The sequence below is a fragment of the Monodon monoceros genome, unplaced genomic scaffold, assembly GCF_005190385.1.
Source record: "Monodon monoceros isolate NGI ecotype Baffin Bay Population unplaced genomic scaffold, NGI_Narwhal_1 Super_Scaffold_21, whole genome shotgun sequence".
In the NCBI taxonomy this organism is placed as follows: Eukaryota; Metazoa; Chordata; class Mammalia; order Artiodactyla; family Monodontidae; genus Monodon; species Monodon monoceros.
The window spans coordinates 136,948,880-136,960,064 of NW_021703778.1; the positions used below are offsets into that span (position 1 = coordinate 136,948,880).

General features: G+C 40.8%; 1 protein-coding gene and 1 pseudogene across 4 annotated transcripts in view; both read left to right on the plus strand.

Annotated features, from left to right (window-relative positions):
- The window catches only part of SYNE2 (spectrin repeat containing nuclear envelope protein 2), a 332,333-nt gene that overhangs the window by 24,596 nt on the left and 296,552 nt on the right, over positions 1–11,185 (plus strand). The gene's annotated exons all lie outside the window — the stretch shown is intronic.
- LOC114904433 lies at positions 9,349–11,040 on the plus strand (annotated as a pseudogene).

Below are 11,185 nucleotides of genomic sequence, written 5' to 3' on the forward strand. Positions count from 1 at the left end.
AATTATATAATTACTTGAAAAGTTTTCTTCTCCTGACTATCATAATTTGGGATTATATGAAACAGGGGTTGCGAATGTGGACTCAAGAGTGAGACAGATATGGCTCTGAGACTCAGTTCATTGGCTGAGCCACTTGGATAAGGCACTTCACTCCCCCAGTATTGGTAATATTTCTAGTGTCCCTGTCAGAGATGTTTTACGGTGCTTAAATGAAATATGTATAAATACTTAGTGTATTATGTAAAATGCTTAATGCATAGTAAGCACTCTATTTTATCATGAACTAGGTGTCATTTATTGGTTAAATATGCTTCAGTTCTCTTTTATTCTTTTATATTTTAAAATTTAAGATCAAGCATGTGCTTCTTCACTCTATTATTACAGCAGAAAGCTTAGAAAGAAGAAACAGTTGTTATTTTTTAACACAATTCCCATTCATTATAATTTCTTTTATATAGCCTTCTATTTTTTTTTAAACTGAATCGAATGCAGTGAGTAAATGTGGTTTTGGACAGGCACACTTTGTACTGACTATGGGCAGATATTCCTTGTGATCTTGTCCTTTCAACCATGTTTAGTCTTATGAGTCAAGCCTCAGGAATTATCTGCATTCCATGAGTTTCATTTGTATGTGAATCTTTGTGAGCAGTTTTTGGCCTTTGATATTTGGAATGAGTCTTGCTTTTTGTGGAGATTTTATTATATTTTATAATAATAATCTATGTATAACCAAATTCAGTTTCAGTAAACACAGAAAAGGGCAGAATATATTTGAGCAGGTATGATATAGGAGAGATTATAATCAGCTTTAAATTATTCAAGGACTGGTTACTTAGCTTTTGTATGTATTTATATTCTTATTTGTTCCTTAAATCGATTGTGTTTGTCTGTTTTATTTTTCACTTGTACCTTCTGGGGACTGAGATGGGAAAGGCATGTTTTCATTGTTGGAACCTTTTAGCTTTAGGTGTGTCAGGCATTAGCTATAGTTTGCTGCCGTTCTAGGATATATATATAGCACTTATCAACATAGTTGAAACTTGCGCTAATATAATTTGTCTAGAGTGGGTCTTCTTGGATATAGATCTGTATCTTCTACTTTATCTGTTTTCTGCCATAACTGGACCCAACATACTTAGATTGCTCATTTTCAGAGACTTAGACTATTAACATTATAAACGTCTTGACTACAACTGAAATTTTCTTTGAGTTTCATAATCTTTTAGGACATTGCAAAGCCTCAGAGTCCTTTTATATTATTATAAGTGCAAGCTTCATTGTACTCTAGATATAAAGAAGTGACAGTTAATAAAGGTTGAACATGCAACAAAAAAAGAAAAAAGGAATTTATATTAGATGATAAATATCCCTTCCCTACAGAGGTATTGAATATTTTGAATTTGGGAAAAGTTGTCCTAGGCCAGAGCCTGATGTTTTCTGTGATGAAATATAAATGTAGCACTGTTTTTGTTGCTTAAAATGCAGAAGCTAGTGAATTGTTTTGAAGCGAAAAAGTGTATTGTGGCATCAGGAAGAGAATTTTGTGAAGGGGCATTGGGTGGTGGTGGATGACCTAGTGGATGAGGTCCAGGGGATGAAAAAGAGCTGTGAAACCTAGAGCCTGTCATACAGAGTGAAGTAAGTCAGAAGGAGAAAAACAAATACCGCATGCTAACACATATATATGGAATCTAAAAAAAAAAGAAAAAAAAATGGTCAGAAGAACCTAGGGGCAGACGGGAATAAAGACGCAGACCTACTAGAGAATGGACTTGAGGATACGGGGAGGGGGAAGGGTAAGCTGGGACAAAGTGAGAGAGTGGCATGGACATATATACACTACCAAACGTAAAATGGGTAGCTAGTGGGAAGCAGCCATATAGCATAGGGAGATCAATCAGTGCTCTGTGACCACCTAGAGCAGTGGGATAGGGAGGGTGGGAGGGAGATGCAAGAGGGAGGAGATATGGGGATATATGTATATGTATAACTGATTCACTTTGTTGTAAAGCAGAAACTAACACACCATTGTAAAGCAATTATACTCCAATAAAGATGTTAAAAAAAACAAACAAACAACAGCCATGAAGCTCAAAGTTTAGAGAAGGGCCATGGCCGGGTTGTTGGGGCCAGAAGAGAAGTGTGTGAGCATCTTCCCGCTCCTAGACCATATCAGACAGGACGGAATATTGAGGGTAAATTAAAAAGGAGAAAATAGGCCCTGTCATAGACCACAATGCAGGTAAAATTTCTAAGATTAGAGAACATGGGGGTACAGCAGCCTTGTGGGGAGAAGGGAGAAGTGACTCTCAGCACAGTTTCAGTAGGAGGTACCTGGTGAGGATGCTTAATGGTTCTATCCATTCATCCCTCCATTGACTCCTTGCACATTTGTTTAGTGTCCTACTTTGCGTCAGACTTGGTGTTTGGTGCTGTGGCTACAAAGAAGGAGGTGGTACTCTCCAGAAGCTCACGGATCAGATGGGGTCTCATACACAGGGACCTGACAGTTGGAATATTTGTGCTGAGTTTGAGGTATGGGGTGTATAGGGAGCACAAGGCAGACCTCATTCCCCCGGAGCTTGGGTAGGAGAAGCACCATGTGCAAAGACAGAAAAGTGAGAGACAACATGGGACATTAAAGAGAGCTTGGATTCATTTGCCATGTTTGTAGCCTGGGTCAGGAAATGGGGATAGAGAAGGAGGAAGGTGCCAGATCTTGAAGAGCCTGGAATGCTGTGCAGTTGATGAGGAGCCTCTGAAGTGTTTTAAGCGGGGAAGTAAGATCACTAGACTGATGACCTTAAGAACTCAGCCCAGGTCTCCCAGCCTCTGGGAGGGCTGCCAGCCTTTCTGGGATCGCCCCAGCATCAGCAAGCCACCTCTCCCGGTGTTACACCCCTTCACAGGGGCGGGTGGGGATGCAGGGCCCCCACCTCTAGTGACTGATGAAGTGGAAGTGTGAGGACCATCTACCCCAAGTCAGGACAGCTCTGAAGGGCCATTTCGCCTCCCGAGCCCACTGTGGGGTTGGGAGAGGCTGTTCAGGAGCCCGCTTTGCAGCTCATCTCATCCTCTGCCCAGCCCTGCTTCCTTCTCTGCTTTGGCCATCTCAGCCTTTGTGAATTCTGATCCCTGCGAGGTTGCCCTGTTCTGTCTGGCGTTTCCCTCGAAGCGCTGAGGTCTGCGCATTGTCTCCAGGTAGAAAGCACGGACAATCCTGGGGCTCACCTCGCTTGTTTCCCTCTCAGAAGGATGACCCTCCCACAGTGCCTGTTGTACTCTTAAAATGCTTCCTGTTAAAAATAATTTTTTTTCCTAGAAGAAGGTTGACTGTGGATACTGTAATTCCTTCATGGCCAGAAGTGAAGTCACCTGTTCTACTTTGACTATGTTGAGCTGTGAGTCGTGGAGGTAGCGCCGTTAGCTATGTGTTCAGTATGCAGTTGGCTGCGTGTTCATTCAAGATATTCAGCTTGCATTTACTGAACACTTAATTGAAGCTGAGGGAAGATGTTCCGAGAATAAGCTAGTTGAATGGATGCTATTTTCTTAATTGTACTTGGCCACCCGCCTCCCCTCCCCGCCATCAACATGGGATCTTGCTGCTTTCTAGTGACTGAGCCCTACAACCCCATGTGTACTAGCACGGACAGATAATGACGCCATTTCACAGGGTGAAAGTAGCTTTAACACCCGCACTGGCTCTGTCTCGAAAAAGATTCCGAATGTACTGTTGGGTGGACTCATTACCTGCAAAGGTGTACATACAGGCAGACACACAAACTTATCACCTCTGTTTAATGTCCTTGGTTGAGGAAGGGGACTCTGACTAATGCAACATAAGAAATATGTGTGCTTGGGTCATTGAGAGCTGATGGTACTTTTTAAAAATTTTATTTTATTTTATTTTTTTAATTGCAGTAAAATTGCTTTACAATGTTGTGTTAGTTTCTGCTGTACAGTGAAGTGAATCAGCTATAAGTATACCTATATCCTCTCCCTCTTTGACCTCCCCCCCACACACCCATCTAGGTTATCACAGAGCACCGAGCTGAGCTTCCAGTGCTTTATAAGCATGTTCCCACTAGCTATCTATTTTACATGTGGTAGTGTATATATGTCAATCCTAATCTCCCAATTCATCCCACCCTTCCCTTCCCGCCCTGTGTCCATGTGGTACTTTTTTTTTTTCTTTTTGGTTTTATCATCTCAGATGAGTAATGATTTTTTTGATAAGACTAGCAGACTGTAATTCCTGTAAGGCAGGGTGGAATGCATGCTCTGTTGCCCACTTGTTTATTATATGACATTTTGTTCCTTTTTTTCTTTTCAAGTGATAGACTTTGATTTGAAGAGGTAGGTAGAATAGGAGTGAGTTTAAGAGTACATTGTGTGATTTTTAGGCACAAAGGCAATTATTAAGTGCAAAGTTTGTTTACTTACTGGATGTATTTGTGTCAATTTTATACTGTGTAAATATGTATCTAAATTGTTTGACAGACTATCTTATACTTATCAGGGTAGTAGTCTTATTAATTTTGTGTTTTTTAAATGGCGTGGATTATTCTCTAATTATTAAAGAATTTATAAAGTTAACCCTAATAACATGGAAATAATAATCATTTTGAGAAAAATTGAAAATAATTTTTCAATAATAAAGAGAATTTATTCTCTAGTTTCCATACTGTCAGAGAATGTCATGTAATGAGAGTGTGACCTTCAGTCATCAAGGTGATACTTTGAACATTTGCATTAGAAAAGCAGATTTGTATCCATCACACCCACTCTGTGGGTCCATGGGGAAGGTGTTGATCTTGTGGCCACATTCGAGAACACGGCAGATTGTCCTCCCGGACGATCCAGAGGCTCAAACCCCAGCCCTGGCCTTGTCGGCATTGCCAGCCAGGCTGAGGATTGATCACAACTCAAAATAGCTCAGTAATTGAACTGGAAGGTATGTAACTTCTAGAGCAGCAAGGAACTGATTTTTCTTCATTCTTGTTGTTTGAAATAATGCTTTAAAAGTGGTAAGATGGCTGGGTTTGGTACTTCTGTGGACTGTGAGCCCTGCTTTTTATAGCCTCATAAAATCACAGATTTATTTAGCTGGAAGGGCTCTTAGAGAATGTCTAGATCCACCCTTATGTTATGGATGGGGAAAATTATGGTTCAGATATGTTAAATGCATTCTCTGTGCTTGGGCCAGAATGAGAACCAGAACTCAGGTCTGTAAACCACTAGTCTAGGAATAATTCTGCGACGTGGCATTGCCTCCTCAAAGACCGTTCAGCTTTCCAGATTAGATTTAGTGTAGCTAGGGTATTCCAAGCCTGCATGGGAAGCATTGTCCTTTACTTGATAGCCATCCAGCGCTCATGTGTGTTGGTCCTTCTCTCACCATGGGCAGGGATCTTGAGGTCAGACTTGCTTCTGTTCTAGCTCAGGTAAGCCTGGGTCCTTGTTATTGCGGCCCATTCACCATTCCTGTCCTGGAAGTTAGTCTCATAACATAACTCACTTAATTATTTGATTTAATCTGCACAGAACAGAGCTGAAGCACAGTGGTAACAATGGCCAGGAATCCAATGAGGTGAGGGATTATGTATCCCTCTTGTCTTGGAGATCATTTTTCCGAGGATTGATTATCTTGCTAACCACCCAGCATAGTGCCTGAAGCATACAAGCTGTACATGAATATGTTCTGGGTAAACTACTGGCTAATAATAAATGAATGAAGGCTAAACAATAAGAGAACATTTTTTTTCCCCTGGTCTTGAGAAGTTTTAGGAGATTAATCCTTGCTGTTCTTTTCTGATTCAAATTTTTATGTACCATCAAAATACAATGTATCATATCCTGCTCACAGCGCAAAAAAAAAAAAAAAAAATACAATGTAGGTGGGACTTCACTGACGGTGCAGTGGTTAAGAATCCACCTGCCAGTGCAGGGGACATGGGTTCGAGCCCTGGTCTGGGAAGAACCCACGTACCGTGGAGCAACTAAGCCTGTGTGCCACAACTACTGAGCCTCCACTCTAGAGCCTATGAGCCACAACTACTGAGCCTGCGTGCCACAACTACTGAAACGCTTGTTCCTAGAGCCCGTGCTCTGCAACGAGAAGCCACCGCAATGAGGAGCCTGCGCGCTGCAGAGGAGAGTAGCCCCCGCTCACTGCAACTAGAGAAAGCCGCGCACAGCAACAAAGACCCAACACAGCCAAAAATAAATAAATAAGTTTATTTAAAAAATACAATGTAGGCATTAAAATGATGTTTATGGAGACTAATAACATGGAAATACTGATGCTTAATATTTAGCAGAATCAAGAAAAATTTTGTGGTATAATTACAACACTATAAAAACAAAATTAAAAAACCTATGTTAGAGATAAAAGTAGTCTAAAAATTCACCAAACTATTAGGAGTGGTGATATTTGTATGATGCGGCTGTGGATAGATTTTTATCATTTTTTAGTTTTCTGTAACATTAAAAAGTTACTTTAATACACACATTTATAGTACCAAAAAACCCTCGTAAAAGTAAATGAATTGTATATTCCATTTTGTAGAAAATAAATTTGAACTGTAGTTTGACTTTTTATCCAGTATACATAATTTAGATTTCAAAGATTTCTTTCACCCCCTAAAAATACTTGAATCCATTTCTTCTTTTTTTTGTAATTATAACCACATTCTTTTTATTTTTTACTTTCTTAACTTTTACTTTATATTGGAGTATAGTTGATTTACAATGTTGTGTTAGTTCCAGGTGTACAGCAAAGTGATTCAGTTATACATATACGTATATCTATTCTTTTTCAGATTATTTTCCCATATAGGTTATTACAGAATACTGAGTAGATTTCCCTGTGCTGTACGTAAGTGCTTGTTGTTATCTATTTTATATATAGTAGTGTGTATATGTTAATCCCAACCTCCTAATCTGTTACTCCCTGCCAACTTTCCCCTTTGGTAACTATAAATTTGTTTTCTAAATCTGTGAGTCTGTTTCTGTTTTGGAAATAAATTCATTTGTATCATTTTTTTTTTGACTCCACATATCAGTGATATCACTTGATGTTTGTCTGATTTACTTCATTTAGTATGATAATCTCTAGGTCCATCTGTATTGCTGCAAATGGCATTATTTCATTCTTTTTTTATGGCTGAGTAATATTACATTGTATCACATATTCTTTATCCATTCCTCTGTCGATGGACATTTATGTTGCTTCCATGTCTTGGCTATTGTAAATAGTGCTGCAGTGAACGTTGGGGTGCGTGTATCTTTTCGAATTATGGTTTTCTCCAGATATATGCCCAGTAGTGGGATTGCTGGGTCATATGGTAGCTCTATTTTTAGTTTCTTAAGGAACCTCCGTAGTACTGTTCTCCATAGTGGCGGTACCAATTTACATTCCCACCAACAGTGCAAGAGGGTTCCCTTTTCTCCACACCCTCTCCAGCATTTATCGTTTGGAGACTTTTTGATGATGACCATTCTGACCGGTGTGAGATGATACCTCATTGTGATTTTGATTTGCATTTCTCTAATAATTAGCGATGTTGAGCATCTTTTCATGTGTTTTTTGGCCGTCTGTATGTCTTCTTTGGAGAAATGTCTATTTAGGTCTTCTGCCCATTTTTCTATTGGTTTTTTTTGTTGTTGTTGAGTTGTATGAGTTGTTTGTATATTTTGGAGATTAATCCCTTGTTGATTGCATTATTTGCAAATATTTTCTTCCATTTAATCCATTTCTTAACCCTTGGCTCTGTTGTGGTGGTGGATTGGAGGAACAAACTTATTTTTGCACTTATTAATGATATGTAATTTGACTAGATTCACTTGTCCTGGCCAGCTTCCTCATCCACCAGTCTACATTTGCCAGGTCCTACCTGCTTTACCAGGAAAATCTTGAGGGTGGGAAGGTAAAAACTGCTCCTTTTCCATTAAGCCTGTTAGGACAAGCCTTGCTTTTTTAGATTCTCCTAGGCAATTAGTGACTGCTGTCATTTATGCATCCTGAGCACACTGTTCCTGTCTCTGGAAAACCTTTCCCACTTACTCATCTTTACATCCTTAGTAACTGATACAGTGCCTGGCAGGTAGTAAGCACTCAGTGGATATTTGTTCAATGGATGAATTAATATGGTCTCATGTAGAACGCTCAACTCTACATGAATTTAGTTCATGTTTGTATAATATTTAACTTAAGCTTGAGTAGTAGAATAAAATTTGGTCAGAAAACTTCTAAGTTAAGCAAGAAACTTAGCAATCATATATGTGTGATTGAGGGCTGTAGTGGGACTTGGTCATTATAAGACAAAATGGACCCTTATCTGAAAAAGGTTAATTTTGTTAATTTCCTCTGTAAGAACACAGTTAAAGAGAAAGAATGGGTACCTGGCCAAGCAGCAGCTGGTGCATCTGTTGATGAAGACGTGTGTAATTTGGGTTGGTTGTAGTAGCGCAGGCCAAATGGGAAAAGCAAATCACTCTTCCTTTTCCCATTTTTAATAGCAAATTAATTTCTGAGTGTGAAAACATTTCTGCAGCTGCCACTAAAATTGGCAAATATTTTTCTAAATAAATAATACATTTCAGAAACAAATTTTAACAGGCAACATATTTCTGGCTGTTGTATTTGCTCACAAACATTTCAAATTTGGAAATATTTATTTTAAATATCTTGGAGATACCAGTGTTTGGAATTTTGAAGACAACAAATCTTTCATCAGTGGGGAAATGCTACCCAATAGAAATGTGTAAAAACGCATGTACAGTTATGTTACTTGAAACACTTGACAAAAATACTGTTATAATCACAGTGAGATCCTGCACATATTTTCCCAAACGTTTCAGTCATTTCAGAATTTTGCCAGTGACTGTGCAGCCATTTTGGCCACAGCTCAGTAGGACTAGTTCAGCTTTGTAAATTTAATAGAATTCCCCCAACTTCTCCATCCCTTCTTTCCTCCAGAATAGTTTGGGACCACAACTCCTCTGAAGCCTTAAAAATCCAAGAGAAAAAATCATTATAAATAGAAATAGGCATTTTACCTTAAAATACGTCTAGGAAGACATTTGAGGGCAATTCAGTTTTTTTGTGGCCAAGGATTCTGGCCGTTTGGGGAGAAAAAAAATCTTGTCAAAAGTGGAAGGAGGGGCTTCCCTAGTGGCGCAGTGGTTGAGAATCCGCCTGCCAATGCAGGGGACATGGGTTTGATCCCTGGTCTGGGAAGATCCCACATGCCGCGGAGCAACTAAGCCCGTGAGCCACAACTACTGAGCCTGCGTGCCGCAACTACTGAAGCCCGGGCGCCTAGAGCCCATGCTCCGCAGTGAGAAGCCACTGCAATGAGAAGCCCGCGCACTGCAACGAAGAGTAGCCCCCACTCGCCGCAACTAGAGAAAGCCCGTGCACAGCAGCGAAGACCCAACACAGACAAAAATAAAAAAATAAAATAAATTTATTTGAAAAAAAAAGTGGAAGGAAGGGGAACACTTCAATTGGAGATATCAAAGAGGAAATTGTAACTTTTAAAAAATACCCCGTGACTCGGGAACACCTGAATTTCAAAATTATTTTTATTTTTATTTGTGTGTGTATTAAAAAGCATCCTTGTTGGAGGCGTGGCAGGGCTTGGAGGCCCGGCCGCGCGTGGCAGCAGCCCGGGAGCCTGAGGCCGGGGCGTCGTGCGCAGCCGCTACCCAGCTGGGCTGTGAGCCGGCTGAGGCCTCGGCTGCGAGGCCTTCCCGATGAAAGTTGGGGCTCTGCGGAGCAGAGCGGAGGCTGCGCCCGGCCCTCGGGCCGGGTAGAAGGCCGGCGGGCCCACTCCCCCGTGCGCTGTGGAAGCGGGGGCGGTGATGGACGCCCTAGAGGAAGAGAGCTTTGTGCAGTCCATCTCTTCCGCCTCTGATGCAGAATTTGGTGCCATGGTTGGATATTTAGAGGACATTATCATGGATGATGAGTTCCAGTTATTACAGAGGAATTTCATGGACAAGTACTACCAGGAGTTTGAAGACACAGAAGAGAATAAGCTCACCTACACACCTATTTTTAATGAATATATTTCTTTGGTTGAAAAGTATATAGAACAGCTGTTGGAGCGGATTCCTGGATTTAACATGGCGGCTTTCACTACAACTCTACAGCACCATAAAGATGAAGTGGCCGGTGACATTTTCGACGTGCTGCTCACGTTTACAGATTTTCTGGCTTTCAAAGAAATGTTTCTGGACTGTCGAGCAGAAAAAGAAGGCTGGACTTAAGCAGCGGTTTAGTGATGACTTCATTGTGCAAATCATCTTCTGTGACAGCTAGACTATGACTATGACTCCTACTATCACAGCTAGTCTTGGCTGTTGGAATCAATTTAGAGAGTTGTCCTTTACCTAAAAGGTACTTGTGAAAATCAATTCCTAGTCTTACATGTACAGTCCTTGTATCACTTCACTGTCTTCTACTGGTCCCGATGTAGTCCCATTGTTTCTATAACTCTCGTTTACGTGTTTTTGAAAACATATTTTTATAGATGAATACTCAGGCTAACCTAGTGGATATAATCTTGGAACTTCCATGATTACTCACTTCAAGATCGAAGTATTATGACAGAACATCTGCGGCCCTAGGTCCCACCTCTGGGTAATGGGATCTTTCTAGACATCACCAGCCCAGTAGACTGGGAGAGGCTTGGCTAGTGATGTCAGAAGAATACATTTTGGAATGACAGATTCTGTTCTGCAACTCTTTGTTAATGTTAAGTATTGATGGGTCAGAAGAAAATTACCTGACCTTCCTGGGACACGTTCTTGTCTTCAGTAACCCTAGTACTCCTCCCTGAGTAGACATCTCTCTCAGGAGCTTCTGAGTCTGGCTCCTGCGTCAAGCCCAAATCCAGCATTCCACCCGGGGGGCACTGCCCCAGCATACATGTTGGTGTGTCCATGTTGGAAGAACCCACCATCACCAACTCTCTTGGGTCAGCAGGCCTTGCATGTCCCACCGGGCTTTTGTGCACTCACAGCTTTTTATATGGGTCAGAGTTTCAGTCCTGCAGCCTCAGTGGGCTTTTTGACTGGGAGTGTTTATCTAGGGTTTAACTCAAGCTAGCTGCCTATCCCGAGATTTTTGAAACTCCTACTATCACAGCTGCTTTTGGCTGTTGGAATCAATTTA